Source organism: Leucoraja erinacea, chromosome 19 (genome assembly GCF_028641065.1).
Source record: "Leucoraja erinacea ecotype New England chromosome 19, Leri_hhj_1, whole genome shotgun sequence".
Taxonomy (NCBI): domain Eukaryota; kingdom Metazoa; phylum Chordata; class Chondrichthyes; order Rajiformes; family Rajidae; genus Leucoraja; species Leucoraja erinaceus.
In genome coordinates, this window is record NC_073395.1 from 20,091,789 (window position 1) to 20,118,206 (window position 26,418).

Genomic DNA, 26,418 nt, shown 5'->3' on the forward strand with positions numbered 1-26,418 from the left:
CAACACCTTTCCCATGCATTCTTGCACTGCATGTTGTACTCATGTATAGTATGATCTGATTTGAGTGGATGGCATTCAAACAAAGGCTCCTCACTGTAACACGCAAAGCAAAACCAACATTTTCTAAACAATCTAGCTCCATGATGAATGTTACAATCTGCTTCCAGTGAGGTTTACAAGGTTCCAGCTACTTTCACACCAGCTTTAGAGCGAGTGGAATAAAATCTTCAATAAAACAAATGGTAATGATAAAAGAATCAGCTGGAAGCAACATGAATGGAATGCAGAGACGGTGTAACAGATGGGTTCCATACGACAGCACTAATTTTCAGTTCTTAAGAGCCAGGCAGTTTTATCCAATGCGACTATTAAAATAGACTTTTGTGTTTGTAGATTCAGCCATGTATTTCTTCAATTTAGTCTTTTCCATATGCTTCCCCCTCTCCCTTCATTGAACATAAAATAAAGAGTATAGCCCCGGGGTCAGGCCCTTCAGCCCACAATGCCCATGCTGTACATGTTTCCAAGTTAAACAAATCTGCACCCAATTCATACCCCTCTATTTCACTGCTACACGGGAGGGTTTAAACTAGATTGGCAGGGGGGTGGGATCACGTGCAGGACAGAGGCAAGCGAGAGGCTAGAGGTTGGTATGGAGGGTGGTGTGGGAAAGGTTAGTGGACAGAATAGGCAGGAGAAAGGCGGAGAGCGAGGAAGGAGAGTTGGTTTATAACTGCACATATTTTAATGCAAGGGGCCTGACGGGTAAGGCAGATGAGCTTAGGGCATGGATAGGTACGAGTGACTGGGACGTTGTAGCCATGACTGAAACCTGGTTAAGGGAGGGGCAGGACTGGCAGCTCAATGTTCCGGGGTACAGGAGCTTCAGTTGCATTGTTGGTTAAGGAGGATGTCACGGCTGTGTTCAGACGTGACATTACAGACAGTTCGTCTAGTCAGGCTCCGTATATGGGTGGAGTTGAGGAACAAGAAAGGGATGATCACCTTGTTGGGGGTGTATACAGACCCTCAAATAGTCAACGGGAATTAGAAGAACAAATGTGCCGGGAGATTGCAGACAGCTGCCGGTCGAATAAGGTTGTTATAGTAGAGGATTTTAACTTTCCCAATATTGACTGGGAAAATCATAGCATGAATGATGAAAGAAAGTGGCGAATCTGTGGTGAATTTGGTGGTGAATTTACACAGAGAGTGGTGAATCTGTGGAATTCTCTGCTACAGAAGGTAGTTGAGGCCAGTTCATTGGCTATATTTAAGGGAGTTAGATGTGGCCCTTGTGACTAAAGGGATTAGGGAGTATGGGATACTGAGTTGGATGATCTGCCATGATCATATTGAATGGCGGTGCAGGCTCGAAGGGCCGAATGGCCTACTCCTGCACCTATTTTCTATGTTTCTATGAAGGGTTCTGATGGGGTGCAATTCCTCAAAAGTGTTCAGGAGAGTTTTCTTAAGCACTATGTGGAGGCCCCCACACATGAGAGGGCAATGCTGGATCTAGTATTGGGAAATTGGGAAGGGCAAGTTAATGAAGTGTGTGTGGAGGAGCCTTTTGGGAACCAGTGACCACAGTTCGATCAGGTTTAAGTGAGTTATGGATAGGGACGGAGAAGGTCCATGTGTTAAAATGCTCAACTGGGGTAAGGCCGACCTTGAAGGTATGAGAGAAGGTCTCGCTCAAGTTGACTGGATCAGGTTATTTGAGGGGAAAGGAACATCGGCCAAGTGGGATGTTTTTAAAAGTGTGCTGAAGAAAGCTCAGGATGTGTACGTCCCCGTTAGAGTGAAGGGAAAAGCAGACAAACGCAAGGAAGCTTGGCTGATGAGTGGAATTGAGACATTAGTTAAAAACAAAAAGAAGGATGCATGGGACAGGTATAGGCAGCTGGGATCAAGTGCATCCCTGGAGTAGTTTCGGGAACTAAGGAGTCAACTAAAAAGCAAATCAGCAGGGCAAAATGGGGCCAGGAGATAGCTCTGGCGGGTAGCATTAAGGACAATCCCAAAATATTTTATAAATACATAAGGGGGAGAAGGATAACTAGAGAGAGAGTGGGACCTCTCAGGAATCAAAGCGGTGTGGAGCCACAGGAGATGGGCAAGGTCCTAAATGAGTATTTCTCTTCTGCATTTACCAAGGAGAACGACAGTAGGACTGAGGAATTGGAGCAGTCACTGGAAGTGTCTTGAGAGCAGTCAGGGTTGATATCGAAGAAGTACTGAAGGTACTGTCGTGTTTAGTGGTTTTGCTGATAGTGAATATGGTTGTGAACGATTGCAGCAGGATCTGGATCGATTGGCCAGGTGGGCAGAGGAATGGTTGATGGACTTTAATACAGAAAAGTGTGAGGTGTTGCATTTATGGGATGTCGAACAAATGCAGGACCTGCACTGTAAATGGTAGGCCTCTGGGTAGTGTTGTAGAGCAGAGGGATCTAGGAGTACAGGTGCATGGTTCCTTGAAGATTGAGTTGCAGGTGGATAAGGTGGTCAAAAAGGCTTTTGGCACTTTGGCCTTCATCAGTCAGAGTATTGAGTATAGAAGTTGAGAGGTCATGTTGCAGCTGTATAAAACGTTGGTGAGACCGCATTTAGAATATTGTGTCCAGTTCTGGGCACCATGTTATAGGAAAGATATTGTCAAGCTTGAAATGGATTTTGAGGATGTTGTCAGGACTAAAGGGTGTGAGCTAAAGGGAAAGGTTGAGTAGGCTGGGTCTCTATTCCATGGAGCGCAGGAGGATGAGGGGAGATCTTATAGAGGTATAAAAAATCACGAGAGGAATAGATTGGGTAGATGCACAGAGTCTCTTCCCCAGAGTAGGGGTATCGTGGACCAGAGGGCATAAGTTCAAGGTGAAGGGGAAAACATTTAATAGGAATCCGAGGGGTAACTTTTTTACACAAAGGGTGATGGGTGTATGGAACAAGCTGCCAGAGGAGGTAGTTGAAGTTGGGACTACTCCATCGTTTAAGAAACAGTTAGACATGGATAGGACAGGTTTGGGGGGATATGGACCAAGTGCAGGCAAGTGGGACTAGTCTAGCTGGGACATTGTTGGCCGGTGTGGGCGAGTTGGGCCGAAGGGCCTGTTTCCACACTGTATTACTCTATGTCCATGTGCCTAACTAGCAGTCTCTTAAAGACCTCTTTCATAACTGCCTCCGCCACACTCTTGGCAGCGTGTACCAGGCACCCACCCCTCTCTGAGTAAAATATCTGCCCTGCACATCTCCTTTACACTTTCCCCCCCTTCACGCCTTAATTCTATGCCCACGAGTCTTTGACGTTTCCACCCTGAGAAAAAAGTTCTGACTATCTACCCTATCTATGCACCGCAGAATTTTACAGACATCTGTTCAGTTTCTCCTCAAACTCTCATGCTCCCGAGAAAACAATCCAAGTTTGTCCAACCTCAGCAGAGACTCAGTGGGCCGAAGGGCCTGATTCCGTGCAATGTGACTGACTCGGTAGCTAGGAGAACTGACAAGAAAATTCACCCCTGAAGAAGAGCTGACGAGAGTTCCTCTCTTTGTTCCAACCAATTTATAACCAAAGTGTGAATTATCTGCTCGTTCTGACGCTGTTGTGTGTATGCTCATGCTGTGAGGATATTAACAGTCCTATTTTCTAGACAGTCCCCCCAGGTTAAAGATGACTTAATTACAACGGCGTCTACAATTTCTCTCACTGCCACCAAAATGCTTTGCAGTTTTCAGAGGTCATGGAATGTGTTATAAGCGCAAGTTTTTTTAAAACTTTAATTGCGCGGATAAAGTGCAGTTCCCTGAGCAGAGAGAAAGAGGTACTTACAGCATTAAGTGCTGCTCTAACTGTTGATGGCAACGCGGTGTCCTTGTGTCAAATATCTCACATCGATATTCATCTTTGCGGAGCTACATTGTGGAATGACCTCGAGTGACTGCAAAGGAAAAACAGCAGGCGCTCAGATGATTCGTGATACGGTGACCTGCAGTGGTGTTCGATGTGGGGAGACTTGCATTTGACAAGCACAAAACCAATAGAGAATTGTCTGGATAGACATGATAGAGTCATACAGTGATACAGTGTGGAAACAGGCCTTTCGGCCCAACTTGCCCACACCAGCCAACATGTCCCAGCTACATTAGCCCCACCTGCCTGCGTTTGGTCTTTATCCCGCCAAACTGGTCCCATTCATGTACCTGTCCAACTGATTCTTAAACGTTGGCATAGTCCGTGCCTCAACTACCTCCTCTGGCAGTTTGCTCCATACACTCACCACCCTTTGTGTGAAAAAGATACCCCTCAGATTCCTGTTAAATCTTTTCACCTTCACCTTGATCCTCGATTCCCCAACTCTGGGCAAGAGATTCTCTGCATCTAACCAATCTACTCCTCTCATGATTTTATACCCATGATGTGGGGAGGATGTTTCCACTAGTGGGAGAGCCTAGGGCCAGAGGGCACGGCCTCAGGATGACAGGACGCACCTTTTGAAAGGAGATGTGGAGCAACTTTTGCAGTTGGAGGGCGGTGAATCTGTGAGATTCTTTGCCACAGACGGCTGTGGAGGCCAATCAGTGGATAGTTTTAAGGCAGTGATTGACAGATTCTTGATTGGTAAAGGGTATCAGGGGCTACTGGTTTGAGAATAGGGTTGAGAGGGAAAGATAGATCAGCCATGATGAAATGGCAGAGTAGACGATAGGCTGAATGGCCCAATTCTTCTCCTATGACATGACTTATGAACTCGTGAAACAATTGCACACAGAGGGAGGTGGGTGTATGGAACGATCTACCAGAGGAGGTAAAATGTGGAGGAAGGAACCGCAGATGCTGGTTTATACTGAAGATAGACACAAAGTGCTGGAGTAACTCAGCGGGTCAGGCAGCATTTCCCTGGAGAAAAAGGATGAATGATGTTTTGGGTCTGAAGAAGGGTTCTGACATCAAAAGGTCATCCTTCAGAGATGCTGCCCAACCCGCTGAGTTACTCCAGCACTTTGTGTCTTTCTTAGGCTTAGAAGGATATGGGCGAGACGCGGGAAGGTGGGACTAGTGTAGATGGGCTGTGTCGGTCGGCATGGACAAGTTGGGCCGAAGGGCCTGTATCCATGCTGTACGACTACGAGTGAGACCGTTGTAGGAGGGAATATTCATCAGAGAACTCGGCAGGGAATGGCAGAATCAATGCTCTTCGATTTGAATGTGCTCCGTCTTAATAGTCACAGATAATGACTCTGACATCAGGCTTGCCCCTTTGAACTGCAGATATTTGATTAGCAGTTGATGAATGATTCAGTTCCAGGATAATGTTTACAACTGCAGAGACAGAGAGCGCTTATTAGCCCAGATGGGTAATTACATTCAGCAAACGGCTCAGCCTTTGATGGGACTGTAAGACTAATAAACGAGATAATGTTTTGCCAGATCACATTTTGTTTCCAATCAGGTCTTCACAGCACTGTAATGTCCCTTTCCAATCAGTATCAGTGTACGGGATCTCATTACGATGTAGAAACGAGGAACTGCAGTTGCTGGTTTAAACCAAAGATCGGCACAAAGTGCTGAGGTAACCCAAGGGGACAGGCAACATCTCTGGAGGAAATGGATAGGTGATGTTTCAGGTCAGGACTCTTCATACTGATCAGGTTCAGGAACAGCTTCTTCCCTGCAACTATCAGCCTCTTGAACCACACTGTACAACAATCAAGAACCAGGTGGACAGGAACATCGGGAGTTCGCAGGTCCCTGGTGGGAGACCGCTTTTCGGAGCTCCTGCAACGGCAACTTCTCCCGCTGGAATTGCGGGGTTTAAGTGACTCGGAGCGGGGCCTAACATCGCCCGGCGCGGCTTAAATGGCCGCGGAACTTACCATCGCCCGCCGGGGGCTTTAACATCGTGAGCCCCAGTCGCCAAGACGCAATTTGTATATAAATAAATAAATAAATAAATAAAGATAATCAAGAACCAGAGGACATAGGTTATAGGTTTAAGGTGAGTGGGGGAAAGATTTAGTAGGAACCTGACTGAGGGGTAATTTTTCACACAAAGGATGGTGGGTGTATGGAACAAGGAGGTCTTTGAGGAAGGCACTATCGCAACGTTTAAGAAACATTTAGACAGGTACATGGATAGGACAGGTTTGGAGGGATATGGGCCAAACTCAGGCAGGCATTAGTGTAGATGGACATGTTGACCGGTGTGGGGAGGTTAGGCCGAATGCCGGTTTCTACACTCTAAGACTCTATGACTAACCTCAAACCTACCTCCATAGTAGCACCAAACTATTAAGGACTTTGCATGACTAAGATTGCACCACATATTTGGCTTGCACTGGAAGAACTGATATATAATTGTATATTTATTTATTGTGTTGTTGTGTGCCTGGTAATCTTACCTGCAGCAGGTACGAATTTTAATGTTTCTTCCCCCCCCCGATACATGTGTCAATTAAACACTCTATGATCTTTGCTTTTGACCCTTACCATGAGTCGACCGACACAGTGGTGCAGCAGTAGAGTTGCTGTCTTGCAGTGCCAGAGATCCGGGTTCGATCCTGGCTACGGGTGCTGGTGCTGTCTGCACAGAGTTTGCATCTGTCTGCACAGAGTTTGCACGTTCTCCATGTGATTGCGTGGGTGTTCTCCGAGTGCTCCGGTTTCTTCCCACAACCCAAAGACTTGCAGGTTAATTGTCTTCTGTAAATTGTCCCTAGTATGTAGGATAAAACTAGTGTCTGGGTGATTGCTGGTCGCTGTGGACTTGATTCCGTGCTGTATCCCGAAACTAAAATAAGAGCTAACTGGAGCACATTCAAGTCATCGGCTTTACTTCAGAAACTCTAACATACAAATGCAAATTTCTTTTCTCCTCTGGATTACTTTTTACTGTGTAGAAGATTTGACAAAGGCGGTTTTATAATCTATTAATAAACCGGGAGAATTATTTATCAGATCATTCAAGCAAGCACAATCAACTTCCATCCACCACAGAGATCTGGAGCGTCCTTTGCAAGGCAACCTCTGAATACCAGAGTTATTTACAAAGTGGTGCAGCACAATGGATTACAAATGCAGCTGTTCAAACATATTCTCTGTAAAATTAATATTGTTGCATAATGTGTTGGAGCCTTTGGGACTCAAGTTAGGATTCAGCAGCAGTCAGAGGAGATTGCATTCAAACCATTATTGGGTCGTTCTGGAGACAGAACACAAAGAAACATCTGCTACAGAGAAATACTACAGGGTCCACCACCGATTTTCCGGCACACTTGCTTTCGGAGCCTTTCTGGATTATCCGTGTTGCCGGACCAGAGGCGTGTCACGGCCTCCGAGAGGAGTCCAACTGTACCGGAACAGTCCCGCCTAGGCCGCTGGGGAGATGAAATGCTGGCCCACATAGTCAGCCTTGGACGTCGGCTATGGGAACGGATCTGCGGGCACGGGCCAGGCTGGAGTTCCAGAGGCTGGGTCGCAGGGAGGAAATTCCACCCGCCGATCGGGCACAGAAGTCTCAATGAGGTCGACATAGGTCGGTGCCACACTTCCGGGGGGGGGGGGGGGGGGGGGGGGGGAATTTTGGGGGGAATTTCAAGTATGCTCTTATAATTTTCTCTGGATTAAAGGAGGTGCCGTGTCATCAGTTGCCGGAGAATCGGTGGTGTATACCAAAATAACGGGCGCGTATACCAAAATATATCAGTGTCACCGAGTTGTGGATCTGTGGGAGAAGCCTAGTCTCAAACTCTTAGGTCTCCCTAGGATAGGAAGGATGAAAGAGTGCGGGGAAGAATGATGAGGATATTGTCTGGACCTGAGGGCCTGAGCTGTAGGGAGAGGTTGAGCAGGCTAGGACTTTATTCCTTGGAGTGCAGGAGGATAAGTGGTGATCTTGTAGAGGTGTATAAAAATATTAGAGGAATGGAACGCACAAAGGCTTTGACCCCGAGTAAGGGAATTGAGAACCAGAGGACATGGGTTTAAGGCAGGGGGGGAAAAATGTAACAGGAACCTGAGGGTCAACTTGTTTTTTTTTTTACACAAAGGGTGGTGGCTATATGGCATGTTGGCTTTCATAGCAAGAGGATTTGAGTATAGGAGCAGGGAGGTTCTACTGCAGTTGTATAGGGTCTTGGTGAGACCACACCTGGAGTATTGCGTGCAGTTTTGGTCTCCAAATCTGAGGAAGGACATTATTGCCATAGAGGGAGTGCAGAGAAGGTTCACCAGACTGATTCCTGGGATGTCAGGACTGTCTTATGAAGAAAGACTGGATAGACTTGGTTTATACTCTCTAGAGTTTAGGAGATTGAGAGGGGATCTTATAGAAACTTACAAAATTCTTAAGGGGTTGGACAGGCTAGATGCAGGAAGATTGTTTCCGATGTTGGGGAAGTCCAGGACAAGGGGTCACAGCTTAAGGATAAGGGGGAAATCCTTTAAAACTGAGATGAGGAGAACTTTTTTCACACAGAGAGTGGTGAATCTCTGGAACTCTCTGCCACAGAGGGTAGTTGAGGCCAGTTCATTGGCTATATTTAAGAGGGAGTTAGATGTGGCCCTTGTGGCCAAGGGGATCAGAGGGTATGGAGAAGGGGCAGGTACGGGATGCTGAGTTGGATGATCAGCCATGATCATATTAAATGGCGGTGCAGGCTCGAAGGGCCGAATGGCCTACTCCTGCACCTAATTTCTATGTTTCTATGTTTCTATATATGGAATGATCTGCTGGAGGAGGTAGTTGATGCAGATATTATCACAATATTTGAGACATTTGGTGGCACAGCGGTAGAGTTGCTGCCTTACAGCGCTTGTAGTGCCGGAGACCCGTGTTCGTTCCCGACTACGGGCGCTGTCTGTACTGAGGTTGTACTTTTTTCCCATGACCACGTGGGTTTTCTCTGAGATCTTCGGTTTCCTCCCGCACTCCAAAGACGTACAGGTATGTTGGTAAATTGGCTTGGTAAATGTTAAAAGTGTCATTAGTGTGTGCAGGATAGTGTTACTATGCAGGGATTACTGGTTGGCACGGACCCGGTTGGCTGAAGGGCCTATTTTCCGCACTGTATCTCTAAACTAAACTAAATTTGAACAGGAACATGGATAGAATAGGTTTTCGAGAGATATGGCCAAGCACGGGCTGGCGGGACTAGTATGGACGGGGCACGTTGGTCAACGTAGTCAAATTGAGCCACATTAGTCGGCGTGGGCAAAGGACCTGGTTCCATGCTCTATAACTATCTGACGAACAGACGATCGGAGGCCCCAGTAGATCCCTCGGCCCCTTGGGCCTGCCCTGCCATTTAATAAGATAACAATCTGACTGTACCCACATCCCCCCCACCCCCATCTCCTTGCAGTGACCTTTCATCCCTTTAGTTATCAGCAGTACGTCCACATTTGTTTTAATTATATTCACACTCTACTCACCACCTCCTACCCATGCCTCCTACAGTGCCTTCATTTTGTTTGTGTTTACACCTTTCCTGTCTTCTTTGTGTTTGCTCAATCTCCCTAATAACATCCAATCTCTCCTGTTTTATATGCTATTACAATCTTCCTCTTTAGTTTTTTACTCACCTTCCCCTTCCTCCACATTTAAGATGTGTTTACTTTGACTTTTCACAGTTCTAATACAAGGTCATCGATCCAAAACATTAACTCTTTGTCTCTCCACAGATGCTGCCTGACCTGCTGAGCATTTCCAACGGATTTTGATACATCTGTGGCTAACATTTCAACATCCAGCAGGCACAGTCACTCCACATTACAGCACAGTGGCGCAGCAGTAGAGTTGCTGCCTTAGAGCGCCAGAGACCTGGGTTCAATCCTGGGTTCAATCCAGGCGCTATCTGTGTGGCGTTTGCACATTCTCCCTGTGACTGCAATGGTTTCCTACAGGTGCTCCAACTTAATAGACAATAGACAATAGACTATAGGTGCAGGAGTAGGCCATTCGGCCCTTCGAGCCAGCACCGCCATTCAATGTGATCATGGCTGATCATCCACAATCAGTACCCCATTCCTGCCTTCTCCCCATATCCACTGACTCCGCTATCTTTAAGAGCCCTATCTAGCTCTCCCTTGAAAGCATCCAGAGACCTCCACCTCTCTCAGAGGCAGAGAATTCCACAGACTCACAACTCTCTGTGTGAAGAAGTGTTTCCTCAACTCAGTTCTAAATGGCTTACCCCTTATTCTTAAACTGTGGCCCCTGGTTCTGGACTCCCCCAACATCGGGAACATGTTTCCTGCCTCTAGTGTGCCCAAACCCTTAATAATCTTATATGTTTCAAAAAGATATCCTCTCATCCTTCTAAACTCCAGAGTATACAAGCCGAGCCACTCCATTCTCCCAGCATATGACAGTCCCGCTATCTCGGGAATTAACCTGGTGAACCTACACTGCACTCCCTCAATAGCAGAGGGCACACGTCACCCCATGTTTTGAGATAATTTTTACCAAAGCCAATTAACCTCTTTAGAGTTTGGGAGGAAATTAGAGCACCGGGAGAAAACCCATGGAGTTACAAGGAGAATGTCCAAACTCCGTACCGACAGCCAGGACCCATAGTCAGGATCGAAACCCGGGCCTCTGGCGCTGTAAGGCAGCAACTCTACTGCTGCGCTACCCAAAACATCTCACAGCATCTTGAGGGAATTTGAACTCTCATTTCTTAGACTGTAGGTGCAAGACTGTGAGCCCTCAGTGCGTCAATATTACCATTACTCTATGATGTCCAACAAGCAGCAACTTAACACAGGAGTCATGCTTTAATTCTTGAGAAATAATGGCTCACAATCTCCAATACGGTAAGGGCTATCTCTGAACTCTATCATTCCATTTACTTCACACACCAATCTTTGAAGGCAATTGATTAAAAAACATGTTTCAGCCAGTAGATATTTTATCAAATTCAGTCTTTGGTTGAAGGCTTATTTCATTTAATTAGCAAACCAGCTATATCAGCCAGTATCCACTGATTTCATTTCCTGTTTTCAGATCCAATATATTACTTGCAATATCACCGGCACTTCTTAATATCTTTCAGTCGAGGGATAATAATTGTCGATGTTACAAAAAAAAACCCTTAACTTAAGTCTTAACATTCTCCACTTTTGAATCACATGTGGGCTCAATTCATGATGCAAGCTCGAAGGGCCAAATGGCCTCCTCCTGCACCTATTTTCTATGATTTGACAGCCAGAGAAATAGTGAGGTTAAGTATAGGCAAACCTGATGACACAAGGAAGAAATCTGTCTGAAGAACGGACCCAACCTGAAACATCACCCATCCATGTTCTCTAAGTCTGAAGAAGAGATCTGACCCAAACTCCGACCCGAAACGTCGCCTGTCCGACTTGCTGAGTTACTCCAACTCTTTGTGTCTTTTCTAATAAATCAGCTTCTGCAGCGCCTTGTGTCCTCACTTTCGAGAAACCAACGGAGAGAAATAAGTTCTGACGAAATTGAAGCCACCAACTCACACATAGTAATATTTGAGATAGCCACAAAATACTGGAGTTACTCAGCGGGTCAGTCAGCATCACTGCGGAAAATTATGGGTCAGGGCCCTTCTTGTGACTGAAAGTAGAGGGTGGGTGGGTGAACAGCAAGAAAATACCTGGACCAGTCAAGGCCGGCCACAAATCACCGCAGGCAGGGCGGTGCCTGGTAGGTCCATTGTTGGGTAGGGAAGGTGTGATCTCAAGAGAAACAATGTGGGGAACTGTGGAACTAAAACGCCTAGAGTGGAGGAAGGGGGCAAGGAGGGTGCAAGATGATGGTACTTAAAATTAGGGAATTCACTGTTCATACCGCTGGGTTGTAAGCTGCCCAAGCGAAATACGAGGTGCTGTGTGGCCCCACTCTGGCAATGGAGGAGGTCCAGAATAGAAAGGTCTGGATTGGAATGGGAAGGGGAGTTGAAATGTTTGGTAACTGGGTGATCCCGTAGGCCTCGGCGGACCTAGTGATATTTAGCCTTGAGAGATACAGTATGGAAACAGGCTCTTCGGCCCACCGAGTCCACGCCAAAATGCAATCACCCCTCACACTAGCACTAATATACACACCAGGGACAATTTTCTATTTTGCCAAAGCCAATTAACCCAAAAATCTGTATATCTTTAGCATGTGTGTGGAAACCGCCACCTGGAGAAAACCCACACGGTTACATGTAGAATGCACAGACAGCACCCGTAGTAAGGGTCGGACCTGGGTCTCTGGCGCTGTGAGGCAGCAACTCTACGCCGCTGTGCCGTAGTGTGTTTGCATTTCTGGTCACTCTCCCTTCACGTAAAGGAGTTTGCTAATTCGCCAGGCATGAAATTATAAATCTCAACAGCCTCCATAATTATGGTATGATTTAAATATGGGGCCTCGGTATAATGGAAAATGAGAAAAATGAGTGCATGAAAAGACCTGTGAGGATTAGCATGGTTTGGTGAAAGGCGAGTGTTTAACATGTTTGTTGAGGTTTACTGCATTAATGAGTCTTATTCATGGTCTTAAATGGTGTAATTAAAGAGTCGATTAATATTCCATCCACATAACATAATCAAATATCTATAAATTGCAGCGTGATCAGTCACAACCTGGCTGCAAAAATAGTGTTTGCATATTACAACCATGCAAATTAGGTTAGCTGATGAAACTAAACGAGGAAAATAAATTATGGTGAAACTGAAGGAAAGTTATGTAAAGTATTTTAAATCAATTTAAAGGGATCATGGAATGAGAATTAAACAGAGGAGTCTGACCCCCCAAATCCATGGAGAATTATCATTCTGGAGAATGCAGCTGAGGAATATCAAATGCGTATGAACTTGTATGTAGGAAGGAACTGCAAGTGCTGGTTTACAGTATATAGAAGTTTAAGGATAAAGGGGAAATCTTTTAGGACCGAGATGAGAAAAACTTTTTTCACACACAGAGAGTGGTGAATCTGTGGAATTCTCTGCCACAGAAGGTAGTTGAGGCCAGTTCATTGGCTATATTTAAGAGGGAGTTAGATGTAGCCCTCGTGGCTAAAGGGATCAGGGGGTATGGATAGAAGGCAGGTACAGGATACTGAGTTGGATGATCAGCCATGATCATATTGAATGGCAGTTCAGGCTCAAAGGGCCGAATGGCCTACTCCTGAACCTATTTTCTATATTTCTAAGGACACAAAATGCCGGATTAACACAGTGGGTCAGGCAGCATTTCTGGAGAAAATGAATAGGTGACTTTTCAGGTCTGAATAAGGGTTCCGAACTGAAACATCATCTATTCTTTTGGCCCAGAGATGTTGCCTGACCCGCTGAGTTACTCCAGCACTTTGTGTCTATCTTCCATTGACCTTCTGAGGTTAGAATTTAGTAAAACCTGGAGTATCTGCAAATAGTCTTGGTTTATTATTATCACGTGTGGATGTACAGAAAAAAGCTGAGTCTTCATGCTCGCCAGTCAAATCATACTATACAATCAAGCCACACTTAAATACATCAGGAAATGCAAAGAAAAGCATAAGAGTTCAGAATATGGAGTTACAGGGTTATAGCGTTGCAGTTAAAGAGAAAAATCCAATGTCTGCAATGAAGTGAGTTGGAAGATCAGGATTCTCGTTTATGGAAGGACCATTTAGTCGTCCAATATCAGTGGGGAAGAAGCTTTTTCTAAACCTGGTAATTCGTGCTTTCAAACATTTGTATCCTCTGCCCAACGGAAGAGGGGAGAAGAGGGAGTGACTTGAGTGTGAGTGGTCAATGATTATGTTGGCTGCTTTCCCGAGTCAGCGTGAAGTGTAGATTCATTACCACAGATGGTGGTTAAGGCCAAGTCACTGGGTATTTTTAAAGTAGAGATTGATGGATTCTTGATTGGTAAGGGTGTCAGGGGTTATGGGGAGAAGGCAGGAAGATGGGGTTGAGACGGAAGGAGAGATCAGACATGATTGAACGGCAGAATAGACTTGATGGGCCGAATGGCTCCTATGACTTATGAAGCTTGAAACAACCTTCGAAGCATATCACCCACTGAGCCACAGCTTGCAAGTTAAAACTTTCCACATCAGCCAATTTCACAAAAGAAGCATATCGTTCTCTCGCCCTGACACAAGCGACATTTAGTCAATTATAAGTATGGAGGTTTTAGTTGGTTGAGAATGTATTGGTCCCCAAATCTTCAGCGATAATTGTTCTACCAGCCAACATTACATCTCTTATGTTATAACATCCTTGGCCATCGGTGCCGGCTCTGATGTGTTCTGTTCTTTTTCATACCTCTAGTTTCCCTCTCCCCTGACTCTCAGTCTAAACAAGGGTTGGGACCCAAAACGTCCAGAGATGCTGCCTGACCCGCTAAGTTACTACAGCATTTTGTGTCCATCTTCAACATAACATCTCAGGGATAGTGGATAATGCATCACCCGACTTCCATAGTACTTTGATGAAATATCTCACTGGAGGCCAACAGAGGCTCAGGGAATTGGGAATAAACTGGATCAAAAAATAAAATTGGCTCAGAAATTAAACAGAAGGTAATTACAAAATGTTTGGCGCATGCTGAGCCTTTCATAATCATAGTCACAGATTCATACAGAATAGAAACAGGCCCTTCGGCCCAACTTGCCCACATTGGCAATCTTAGTCGTGCAAAGTCCTTTATAGTTTGGTGCCACTATAATAATAATAATACATTTTATTTGCGGACGCCTTTCAAAGTCTCAAGGACACCTTACAGAGATTAACAAAAGAGAAAAAATATATAGTCGGAGTAAAATAAATAATAAGGACATCACCAATACACAAATTAAAGATAGAAATCACTCCAAAGACAAAAAATCAAAAACACAATGTGAAGAGAGAGCAGCGGCAGCTAAACCGCGCCAGCGTCCACTCTCCCTTCCGACAGCCATCTTGGACACACACTAACATATTAACTTACACACAAAAAAATCATCCCCCCACAATGGTTACCACTGTGGGGGAAGACACAATGTCCAGTCCCCATCTCCAGTTCTCCCAAAGTCAGGCCTATTGAGGCCACCGCTATTGCCTCTATGGAGGCCCGATGTTCCTGGCCGTTCTGGCCGGGTGCTGTTGCCCCGGCGTTGGGAGAGTCCTCTCAGTGGCTGGGCCATCTGGAACGGCCGCTTCCTAGATGGGGACCGCGGCTTCCGAAGCCGACAAGGCCGCGCCGGTTTGGAGCTCCCAGGCTCCCGATGTTAGAGTCGGCGCCGCCCGCTCCGCTCCGCAGACCCGCAGCCCGGAGGTGTTGATCTCGGCGGTCACAGCTCACCGGAGCTCCAGCGCGTCGATCCAGCGCGGCGGCAACCCAGGCAAGGCATCGCCCGCTCGCTCCGCGATAGCGCTCCAGCACTGTGCCGCCACCGAAGCCGAGGTGCTGGGCGGTCCCCGCCAGGAAACGGCGCTCCACGCCCGCTGGTAGGCCACGAGGACGGGTCGACGGGGCAGCCCGGAGAAAAAGCTGCCTCACCGACCAGGTAGGGACCTAGAAATATTGTTACCCCCTTCCCCCCACATTAAAAAGTAATTTCTCCCACAGACAAGGCACAGGACTCAGTAAAACTGCAAAAAAAAAGTGAATTAAACGGACAGCTGCTGGTTAGCAGCCGTTCCCCAAGATGGCTCCTCCTCCTCGTGAAGGTAGGTTTGAGGTTAGTCATAGAGTCTTCGAGCATAGAAACCGGCATAAGCCTAAACTGCCCACACTGGTTAACATGTCCATCTACACTGGTCCCATCTGCCTGCGTTTGACTCATATCCCTCTAAACCAGCCCTATCCATGTCCAAATGTTTCTTAAACATTATGATAGTCCGTACCTCAACTACCTCCTCTGGCAGCTCGTTCCATACACCCAACACCATTTGTGTGAAAAAGTTACCCCTCAGATTACTATTCAATCTTTCCCCCTTCACCTTAGCCCTATGTCTTCTGGTTCTCGATTCCCCTACTCTGGCCAAGAGACTCTGTGCGACTACCAGGAGTTTTATTGGTGGAATTCATTACTTCCTGTGTACAGGAGGATTTCTGCAGAGATCAGTAATGGGTCTCCACCAATCCATATTGGACTGGCCCATGGAGGAGCGGATGACTAGGCAGATGGCACAGATTCTGCCAAGTATCACAAGGGAGGTAGATGTTAGGCAAATTAAGGAAGGAGACGTAAATGTTCAGACTAGTGAGTGTTCAATGGATCAACTTCCATTGTTGTCTCAGGTATACCTGGATCCAGCTCACACACGCCGTCCACTCTCTGGGCACTGGATCTGCCTCCTAAATCCGGTCCCTGGCTCCGGCCCATGCTCCAGGCTCAGAATCCGGCCCACACTCTGCCCCTCGAATCTGATCCCATTCTCAGGCCCAAGCTGCTGGCTCTATACCTGACCCCTCACTCCAGGTCCTGGCCCCTGAAATTTGGTGTAAACCAGCATCTGCAGTACTCTGTTGCTACATTTAACCTGACACATGTTGTTCAGAGATGCTGCCTGACCCACTGAGATGCTCCAGCACTTTGTGACTTTTTTTTTACAAGAGTCAAGAGTGTTTTATTGCCACATGTCCCAGACAGAACAATGAAATTCGTACTTGCAGCTACACAACAGAATAAGTAAATATAGTACTCTGTAAACAATATTATAAACGAGAAAATTCAGTGCCGTGTGTATTATAATATTTATATATATACTAGACTAGACTAAGTGCAAACCCATTGGGTCTGCTCCCCCAACGTAAGATTCCACTACTCACGATTAGCCCCCAACTGCGCAGGTGCGGCTCATTTCCCCTCATCCCCCAGCTCTCCCTCCCCCTCCTCTTCATCCTCCCTCTCCTTTCCCCTATCCTCAGTCACTCTCTCCCTCCATAACTCCTCTCCCCTCCCTAACCCCTCCTATCCCTTTATCCCCCACTCCTCACCTCCCCCTATCCCCCACTATTCCTTCTCACCTCCCCCTCTTTCCCCCTCTCCCTCAATCACCCCACTCTCCCTCCTCACATCCCCAGGGTCTTTCCCCTCTCCTCCTCCCCTCTCCCAATCCCTCCCTCATTCCCTCCCTCTCCTTTCACCTAGCCTCAGTCACTTCCTCCCTCCCTTCCTACCTTCCTCTCTTCCTCCCTTCATAAAAAGCAGCATCTGCAGTTCCTTCCTCCACGGGTCATTCATTGTTAGCTGTGGTTTAGATCCCGTTGACTTGCCGATTGGACCAATTGGCAGATTGTGTGTGTGAGAGAGTTACTCAAACTCCGCGCAAACTGCTCAGCCACCCTGCAACCCGACTCTCCCTCCCTCCCTCCCTTTACCCACTCCAGCTCAGCCACCGCTCGGCCCGTCATTGCCCTGCCCACCCGCCTACCTACCTGCCTGCTCGCTGCCGCCGTCGGGCTGGGCTGGGCTGCCGGGGGGACGGGGGGAGATGGTGTCGGTGTTTGTCACGGTGGGCATTATCGACAAGCTGGTGGGGAAGATCTCCTCCGAGAGGGTCGTGAGGGTGAGTTACCACAGAGGAGAAGGATGGTCGTAGCCATTCACCTGGGGGGACGGGTAGATGGGACCGCCATTGCCGCATAGGGCGGGCGGGGAGAGGGGTGAGTGAGGGAGGGAAAGGCGGGACCAAGGCCTCCACTGAACCCGCCCCCCCCCCTTCCCGCGGCTGCTGCAGGTGGTGGAAGAGACAGTAGACCAGTTACTGGGAGGAGGGGGAGAGGAGTTTGAGAGTGAGGCGGGAGAGGCTGCAGTGCAGGGAGGGGTGTCGCCATCCCGGCTGTGGCATTGACCAGCAGGAGAGGAGACCTGCGCATGTGCGGTTTTTAAGACTTTTAAGCCTTAATAACTTTTAAAATATACCTTAGATAGGAGCAAACTTGTTGCACTTGCAGCACAGGAGAACGGAGAGTAAGGTGGCGAAAAATTGTAGCTATCATGTACCGTTTTTACGCAAATAGAAAAACATCGCAAACCGGAAGAGTACAAGATCAGAGTTTTAGTAATGTATAGATAGATAGATAGATAGATAGATATATATACACATTCACATGTATATACATATACATACACACAGATACATATATGTTATTGCACACACACACATATACACACATAAATATAAAACAACAAACAAACAATAATAGTTCAACTCAAGCTGACTTTGAGCTAGCTACATAAAGCAAAGAAAAAGCTGATGTTCTTATACATGGTCAAAGAGACAGGTTTTGAGAGGATGCGCGGAAGGTTGAGGTTTTACGCGAGGGAACTTGAGCTTTGGATCCTGGCGCCTTGTGAGAATGTAGAGATTACAACCAGGGTAGAGACAAGGGGTGGCACGGTGGCGCGGCAGTGGAGTTGCTGCCCCACAACAATAGAGACCCGGGTTCGATCCTGACTACTGGTGATGTCTGTCTGGAGTTAGCATTTTCTCCCTAGTGTGACCATGTTGGTTTTCTTCGGGTGCTCCAGTTTCTTCTCACACTCCTAGGACACACAGGCTTGTAGGTTAATTGGCTTCATTGTCCCTAGTGTGTAGGATTGTGCTAGTGTGCGGGGTGATCGCTGGTCGGCGTGAACTCGGTGGGACAAGGGGCCTGTTTCCACGCTGTATCTCTAAACTAAACCAAAGGAGCTGCAGATGCCGGTTTACACAAAAGGACACAAAGTGCTGGATGAACTCAGCGGGACAGACAGCATCTCTGGAGAACATGGGCAGGTGACGTGTCAGGTCTGGACCCTTCTTCAGACTAGAGTTGAGAGACGAGGAGGGGAAAGAGCATGGGGATGGTGAAAGCAGAGGAGATTGTGGTGACAAACAAAGCCCTGCAGGGTACGGGGAAAATAACAATAATTGCTTTTGACTCACAATCACTGTCTCCGTGTCGACAGGCAGAGGCAATCAATGTTCACACAGCTGGATCCTGGGACTTGGGAATGATTCGAATCACAGACTAGGAGGCTAGGAGAGAATGCTGTTCTGGAAAGGGCATTTCCCGAGATCTCTATTTCAAATTCACAATCTGACTTGGAATACAGGGGCACAGTGCAAGAAATTGCCTTTGCTTTGACCTTTCCCAAAGGACCAGTCTATGTTCAGGAAGAGTATTTTTAAGGGAACCTGCATCTCAAAGGCAAGGTCAGGAAGATGTCACAAGCAACAAGAATTCCAAATCAAAAAAAGACACAAAGTGCTGGAGTAACTCAGCGGGTCTGACCTGGAGTGCATGGATAGGTGATGTTTCAGGTCAGGACTCTTCTTCAGAATTAGAAACAATGAACGGCAGGTGCTGTTTAATACACGAGAGGACACTAAGTGCTGAAGTAATTCAGTGGGTCAGGCAGCATCTCTGGAGAAGATGGATAAGTGACGTTTCGGGTCAGGACACTTCTCCAGATTGATCTTAAGAGTAAACCAGCACCTGCAGTTCTTTGTTTTTAAGGAAATGTAAAATAAATGTCCTTCCTTTCAGAGTGATAGTCACACAGCACAGAAACAGGCCTTTTGGCCCAACTCATCCATACCAACCAAGTTGCCCCATCTAAGTTCATCCCATTTGCCTGCATTTGTCCCATATGCCTAGCAGTCTTTCCTTTTTGAATATAGAATTACAGCCCATTCAAAGACCCATTGTCCCAATTGCCTGTGTTTGCCCCTTATCCATTAAACCTCTCTGTTTGAGGTGAGGGGGGGGGGAAGATTTAATATGAACCCGAGAGGTAACTTTTTTTGCACAAAGAGTGGTGGGTGTATGGACAAGCTGTCAGAGGAGATAGATGAGGCAGATACTATTGCATTGTTTAAGAAACGTTTAGACAGGTGCATGGATAGGATAGATTTAGAGGGATTTAGAGACTGGAGAAAAATTAGACAGGTTGAGACCCTTTCTCAAACCAATCTGAAGGGTCTATACCCAAAATGTTGCCTATTCCTTTTCTCCAGGGATGCTGCCTGACCCGCTGAGTTACTCCAGCATTTTGTGTCTATCTTCGGTGTCAACCAGCAACTGTAGTTCCTTCCTATTTTTAAGAGGGATATGAGCCAAGTGCAGGCAGGTGGGACTAGTGTAGATGGGGCATGTTTGTTGGCATAGGCAGGTTGGGCCGAAGGGGTGGTTTCCACGCTGAATGGCTCTATGACTTGGATAGAGAATTGTCGTCCATTCAAAGACAGTGAATCTAGATGAAGCTCAGACAGAATATCCAGAACTTTGGACAAGATAATGACAGACAAGGTTTTAATTTTGTAATAGAGGGAGAGGAGACAAATCAAATTGCCTGCCGTTCTGATTCATTACGTGTGGGACAATGTGCAGGTTCTAATGGCCAGTTATCACTCCGGGAAATCCCGTCAAATTGGAAGCCCTGTTGTGTTTCGACTGTCAAGGCTTGGGGGAAGGTTTTCTGGAGACGAGCTTCAATCGCGTGGTCTCGCTCCCCGGGACGGCACGCGGGAGACCCAAGCACGGCGATTGCTCGTCGAGGCACGAACGTTGACAGCATTAATCACCGTGGACGCTCCACATGGTGGACAGACGTGGCATCAACACCAACGGGGCAGCTGAGAATTAAAGTTCAGCTCCCAAATGAGCTGGGGGACTTTTCTTTCAAGGATAATGACAGAGACGGCCGAGTAAAAACACTGGCTGTCGCTCAACTGTAACCATAGATTCTGACAATTTGCCAACCATTTTTCTGTAGCTACTGCCTCTCCGATGGGAAAGGCTGCCAGCATCGTCGGAGACCCATGCCACCCTCTCATTTCACTCCTGCCATCGGGAAGAAGATATAGGAGTCGGAAAACTGTAATGTCCAGGTTCAGGAGCAGCTTCTTCCCAACAACCATCTGGTTATTGAACATTACAAACTCCAACAAAACAATAGACTATGTAGGAGGGAACTGCAGATTATGGTTTAAGCCAAAGAGAGACACAAAATGCTGGAGTAACTCAGCGGGACAGGCAGCATCTCTGGATAGAAGGAATTGGTGACGTTTCAGGTCATTGGTTACACTAGGGTCTTCGGGCATTGTTCTGGTCATTGTTGCCACTTTCAGGCAACTCAGGATCTCTCTGCGCATCAATGCTGTTTAGGGCCCTTCCCCGTTCACTGTACAAGATTACCAAAACAGAAGAATAAAAATTGGCGAAAGAAGTTCAGACAATCCATAACATTGTCAGCAGAGGTAGACAGGGAATTGGTCCCAGGGAATGGTAGGACCCTCAGAAGTCATCAGAGAGCCTTTGGGTGGAGCTCCAGAGCCCAGCTATCTCGAAGGTCCAGGATACACAAGTTATTAAAGCCTTCTGGTCCACCTTGTTCTGGAGGGCTTTAAGGATCAGAGGACTCAAGGTGACTCTCGAGGGCCACGGGTGATCATTGGTCAGCATGGACTCGATGGGTCAAAAAGCCTATTTCCATGCTGTATCTCTAAACTTTTGTGGTGGTATAGTGGTGCAGCGGAGGTGTTGCTGCATCACAAAACCAGAGACCTGGGTACGATCCTGACTACAGGTGCTGTCTGTGCGGAGTTTGTACGTTCTCCCTGTGACCACGTGGGTTTTATCCTGGTACTCTGGTTTCCTCCAAAGACATGCAGGTTTATAGGCTAGTAGGTTTCGATAAAAATAGTAAATTGTCCCTAGTGTGTAAGATAATGCTAGCATATGATGTGATCACTGGTTGGCATGGACTTGTTGGGCCGAAGGGCCTGTATCTCTAAAGTCTAAAGATCACAAAGATTGAGACGGGGGAATGATATTTAAAAAAGTGGCACCGTGGCACAGCTGCTACTTTGCTGCGCTAGAGACCCAGGTTCAATCCTGTCTGTGTGGAGTTTGCACGTTCTACCTGTGACCGCGTGGGTTTTCTCCGGGTGCTCCGGATTCCCAAAGGCGTGCGGGTTTGCAGGTTAATGGTCTTCCGTAAATTGTCCCCTAGTGTGGGGATCCGTGGCAGAATCTGGGGAGGTTGATGGGAATGTGGGCAGAATGAAGACCATTGGATGAGTTTGAATGGGTGGCTGATGGCTAGCACGGAATCAATGGGCCGAAGGGTCTGGTTGCTCTACCTCTCTCCATCGCTCCATACTGGCAAAGAACATTAACAAAACCGGTGGATCAAAGGCATTTATTCTTTGAAGTTGAGGTTGGTTTTTCTCTTAGTGTTGCTTCCAGGACAATAATTGTTGGATTCTCTGAGAGGTTGCTCAGGAAGCTTCCAACTCCTGTCAGGCCATCATTACAAAGGAGAGTAAATGCTCTGATCTCAATATTTGTTTAAGATTTTGATATTGGCCAACATGAGTTCCTCTCAAATGTCACGGTGGGGTTTGTAATCATCTCTTTGGATCCTTTGTCCAGGCCTGCTGCCGACTGCTCTGTGACCACACCAGTCTCTCTATCCATCTGTGGTGTGTGTGTGTGATGCCAGATAGAGTCTGAGCAAAACAGCACGAAAACTGGCCCTTCAGCCCACTTTATCCATGCCTTCCAAGATAGCATTGCGGGATATTCCCATTTGCCTGCAGTTCCCATATTCCTCTACACCATTCCTATCCATACATCTAAATTTAGACACAAAAAGTTCTGGAGTAACTCAGCGGACTACGACCAGAATGACTAGAGTGGAGATTGTTTAATTAAGTTTAGTTTAGTTTAGATATACAATGTGGAAACAGGTCCTCCGGCCCATCTTGTCCACGCCGACCAGCGATCCCTGCACACTAGCACTATCCTACACACTAGGGACAATTTACAATCTTTACCAAAGCCAATTAACTTACAAACCTGCACGTCTTTGGAGTGTGGGAGGAAACCGGAGCACCCGATGAAAACCCACGTGGTCAAAGGGAGAACGTACATATTCTGCACCGGACAGCACCCGTAGTCAGGATCAAACCCAGGTCTCTCAAGGTTTAAGGTGAGAAGGGTGAGATTTAAAAGGAATCTGAGGGGAAAGATTTTTATTTAAACAGAGACGTTGATATCTGCAACATGTTGCCAGAGAAAGTGGTGGAATCAGATATAATTGCACATTTAAGACGCATGTAGATAGACATTTAAGTAGGTGAGACATAGGATACGGTCCGAATGTGGGCAACTGGGATAAACGTAGATGGGTAAAAAGATTGGCAAGAGCCTGTACTTTTTTCTATGTAACTGTGATGCTGTAAAACTGAATTGAAGGGTCTGGACCCAAAACGTCACCCATTCCTCCTATCCAGAGATGCTGCCTGTCCCTTGGGTTACTCCAGCATTTTCAAAGGTATCAAAGGTATTTTGTTGGTCACATTCACATACGCCAAGGTGTAATGAAGTGAAATGCTTTTTGCCATTTTGCAGCACACAAATAAAGAATACAGACATAACACCAATGAGAGTCTTAAACACAAAGAACATTCTCCCACAATGGCTCCCACCATGAGGGAAGGCACAAAGTCCAGTCCCCAACCCCAGTTCACCCATAGTCGGGCCTATTGAGGCCTCCACAGTTGCCTCTACGGAGGCCTGATGTTCCTGGCCGTTCTTGCTGGGTGGTGTTGCCCCAGCGTCGGGAGAGTCCTCACAGCGACCTGGGAACCCTGGAACGGCCGTTTCCGCACTGGAGGCCGCGGCTTCCGAAGCCGACAAGGCCGCGCCGGTTGGAGCTCCACAACTGGCGATCTTGTTGCGAGATCCCAGGCTCCCAGTGTAAAGTTCAATGCCGCCGCCCGCAGCTGGTCGCTCCACAGTCCCGCAGCTCCGCGATGTTTTACCCGGCGGTCTCAGCTCACTGGAGCTCCAGCGCGGCGACCCAGGCAAGGCATCGCCCGCTCCACGATAGAGCTCCAGCGCTGTGCTGCCACCGAAGCCGAGGTTCTGGGCGGTCCGCTACAGGAAACGCCGCTCCAGGCCCGCTGGTAGGCCGCGAGGACGGGTCAAAGCTGCAGCCGGAGAAAAAGCTGCCTCTCCGACCAGGTAGGGACCCTGAAAGGCAGTTTTCCCCCCCCCCACCCCCCCCCCTACCCCCCCACACCAAAAAGTCTAGACCTCCAAACAAAATACTTTAACAAACTAAAAATAAAAATAAAACGGTGAAAAGACAGACAACTGCTGGCAGGGCAGCCGTGCACAGGTGTGTATCTTCAGTGTGTATTTTGTGTATATCTTCAGTGTGAACCAACATCTGCAGTTCCTTCCTACACTGTAAAACGTTATTCTACACTCTGGCATTTTACTCTTTGCATTACTTGTGCATGGCCACCACCACGTGTACAGGTCCACCACCAATATTCTGGCACCCGTGGTACCAGAGCTTCACTGGATGATCTGTTTCACCAGACCAACAAAGGTCCCGGCATCGGGCGAGCCGAGATACCAGCCAGCAAAGTCGGCAGCGAAGTCGGCTATGGGAGTGGATCTGCCAGCTCCGGCCTGGCCGAAGCTCCAGTCCCCTGGCCGCAGGAAGCAAATTCGACCCGCTGATCGGCAACGGAAATCACAATGAGGTTGAGATCGGCCGCCTCACCCGGCCTGGGTGCCACATTTTCCGGGGGACTTCAGGGGGGTATTTAGTCCGGATTAATAAAGTTGGCAGAAAATCGGTGGTGGACGTGTACTCATGTACAATTTGACTGGATAGCCCGTAAACATCGCGTCTCACTGTACTCGGTGGGCTGAAGGACCAGTTTCTGAGTTGTACAACTGGAACCATGAGCTGCTTTAACATTTCACAATGACATGGTGGGAAGAAAGGCTGGTTTGACAGTGGGTAAAGATGAGGCGATGAATCATCAGCATTAATTCAAGTGCATTGTGTTGTGAAGGTTAAGAGGATTCATATCAGTGAGTAAGTTTCAGCACTTTAGAGGTGAAACGCCCCTTATCCCTCTCCCTCTCCCCCAACAGAAAAATCGATTTGTCAGCGAGCCCGTCCTCTACAAACCCTGACTATGTTGAAGAAAGGTCCCGGCATGAAACGCCAACTGAAATGCCCTCCACCGTGGCTGAGCCTCTGTGCTCTAGTTGTTTCAAAAAGATCCTGACTGTCTACCCTTCTATGCCTCATAATTTTCTTCAGGTAGGGGGGGCAGCATCGTGGTGTTGTTGCCTTGCAGCGCCAGAGACCCGGGTTCGATCCTGACTACGGGTGCTGTCCCTATGGAGTTTGCATGTTCTCCCTGTGACCGCGTGGGTTTCCTCCAGGTGCTCCGGTTTCCTCCGACCCTCCAAGGATGTGCAAGTTTGTAGGTTAATTACTTTTGGTAAAATTGTAAATTGACCCTAGTGTGTTGGATAGTGCTAGTGTTTGTGATGCTCGCTGGTCGGCACGGACACGGTGGGCCGAAGGGCCTGTTTCTGTGCTCCACGATTCTCTAACCTTGCAAAACAGGTTGGATGAGGGGGAGCAAGTCCCCCTCTGTTGCACTGTAAACACTGACTGCAGCAGGGTCCCAAGCCAACCCGAAATGTTGCCTGTCCAATCCATCCACAGATGCTGCCGGACCCACCAAATTTCTTCAGCACTTTGTGTTTTGTTTGGCCCACCGAGTTCGTGCCGACCAGTGGTCCCTGTACACCAGCAGTATTCTATGTACTAGGGACAAATTAAAAAAAATTCCCAAGCCAATTAACCTACAAACCTGCACGTCCTTAGAGTGTAGGAGGAAACCCACGCGGTCACAGGGAGAACGCACAAACTCCATACAGACAGCATCAGTAGTCAGGATCGAACCCAGGTCTCAGGCGCTGTGAGGCAGCAACTCTACCGCTGCTCGGGATCCTGGTGTCTACGGTCTCTTGTGTTTCCAATAAACACTGACCTTGCTTGACGCAGCCCACACCCTTTGAATGAATAAAAATAAACCTAGCCTGTGTCAGATTTATACGGCCGTCTCCGAAGTGAGAAGATTTATTGTCACTTTCCTCTCGTCAGAGGTGCCAACTTCCCCAGATGTTGCAATTAGTCAGTGAGAACCGTATTCCCAGGGTGGAAATGGCCAACATTGGGGGGTATAGCTATAAAGGCGAGAGGGGGAAAGTTTAATTGAGATTATGGGGGACAAGCTTGTTTTTACATAGTGGTGGGGGCCTGGAATGGATTGACAGGAGTGGTTTGCATTGGAAGGAACTGCAGATGCTGATTTACACGGAAGATAGACACAAAGTGCTCTAGTAACTCAGCTGGTTAGGCAGCATCTCTGGATAGATGGAATAGGTGACGTTTCCAATCGAGACCCTTCTTCAGACTCTTAAGTTATTCCAGCAGTTCGTGTCTATCTGACAGAAGTGGTTTAAAGGGTATGTTTGAGTTTCTGAAGTTAAGCCAATTACTTAAACATGCCCTTGCTTTAGTTTAGAAATACAGCATAGAAATAAGGCCCTTCGGCCTACCTAGTCTGTGTTGACCAACGATCACCCGTACACTAGTTCTGTCCGACAC

At 47.4% G+C, this 26,418-nt stretch overlaps 1 protein-coding gene across 3 annotated transcripts in view; it reads right to left on the reverse strand.

The window, feature by feature from the left end:
- Positions 1-26,418, reverse strand: part of syt1a (synaptotagmin Ia) — a 214,160-nt gene that overhangs the window by 139,597 nt on the left and 48,145 nt on the right. The window contains exon 2 of one of the 3 annotated variants that reach the window (XM_055650556.1): positions 3,836-3,944. The exons of the other annotated variants lie outside the window; for them this stretch is intronic. The gene's annotated coding sequence lies outside the window, so the exon portion shown is untranslated. The remainder of the gene's footprint in view (positions 1-3,835; positions 3,945-26,418) is intronic. 3 annotated transcript variants of the gene reach the window in all.